Below are 1,649 nucleotides of genomic sequence, written 5' to 3' on the forward strand. Positions count from 1 at the left end.
TGAAAATGATCACTGCTCGTAACTAGAAAAGCTTGTCTGAACAAAAAAGTTATAAACAGTATAAATGAACAATTGTATAAACACTATGACTTAATTTTTTATTTTTTTTTAAATGTTTATAACTGTCAAATAGACAGCAATGTTCCTATGGCAATTCTAAATTGCTACACTGAAAAAAGTCTGGTCAAATTACAAGAAAGCAATTTATAATTATTGCTTAATTTAGAACCTGGCACCCAGTTAAATGAGATATCCACAGGAAAAGACAAGTGTGGACAAATAGCAGTGATTCAGTGCTGGCTCTGTATGACTACTCTACATCCCACAGGAGCATACTCAGATGAAAGATTATTTGAATTAAAACTTCAGATATTCAGGAATGCACTGTAGCACACCCAATGAAATAAATCTTGTCTGGGAATATCCTCAGGTGTGCGGTGGAACAGAAATTGATGTGATTTGCAAAACATTCCCGCTGAATGATTGAACGCCTGATAGACAAAGTTTTAATAAGTCACCAGTCACAAAAGTACCAACAGTAAGTAAAGTATTGCTCAAGGCTATCCCTACATATTACATTTGAAAACAGGTTTATTTAGTGTTAGAAATCTTTAATACCTGTAAATATATTTAACATGGGTGTTATCTATTTCTTCAAAAGAATCATTTTCCTCCTCTAGTAAAGTATAGTGTTTTGGGGTCTGAATACAATTGACTGAGTTATTTTATTTTATAGAACATGTTAAATATAGAACTTGCAGTACACATTGGCTGCAATCCAACACAGGCAGAGCTGCCAGTGGGCACAACTGACTTGCTTAGAGGACACATTTTAAATAAAATAGTATTATGTGATATGGTGGCTGAAATTTTCTTAAAGTAGAACTCGACTACTTTTACAATTCCCATCCCTTAATTCTAAGGCTTTATTTGAATCTTACTTTGAACAACCTACCAATATGGCACAGATCATTTCTTAAAACTTTAGAATACCTCTATTCCTGCATGGTACACATGAGCAATTTTATACTCAACCTACTGATCCAATTGGAAGTCCCAGAGAACTTCACACATATGACTCATAGTCATTTTTCTAACATAGAAGGTGATCAGAATTCTATTTGGACTTGATCTGAATACACATAGCATGACGTGTAATTTACAGTAAGTAAAAAATTGATAAATGAAGTTGTGTATTTAGGAAAATACCATTAAATGTCTAAGACCCTACATTTGACTTGAGTTCAGTCACTTTAATCTCCAGTACAGCAGGGAAGGACAGCATTTGGTTGTTGTGGTTTTACATGACTGCGGCAGCTCTCCAAGGCTAGAGAGGATACACTTTCATCAGTGAAGCTGGGTGATCCTGGTTCAGGATTCAAAACATTTGCTAGCAAATTAAGAAATCCATTCCAGGTTTGCTGGATCACCGAGCCTCACTGATGAAAGTGTATCCCTTACAGGCCCAATACGTCAAAAATATACTCACATAGTCCATATTCCATTTGTGCAGCAGAACCACATAAAGGCAGCAAAAGCTTTACCACTAGTAAGTGTGAGTGGTCAGAGAGGCCAGTGATAAAGAAAAACAAAAAGTGTAGCAGCTTCACAAAAAATCAACACCACAAATTCAACTAGATATTGAGTCT

The sequence above is a fragment of the Pyxicephalus adspersus genome, chromosome 1 (genome assembly GCF_032062135.1).
Source record: "Pyxicephalus adspersus chromosome 1, UCB_Pads_2.0, whole genome shotgun sequence".
Taxonomy (NCBI): Eukaryota; Metazoa; Chordata; class Amphibia; order Anura; family Pyxicephalidae; genus Pyxicephalus; species Pyxicephalus adspersus.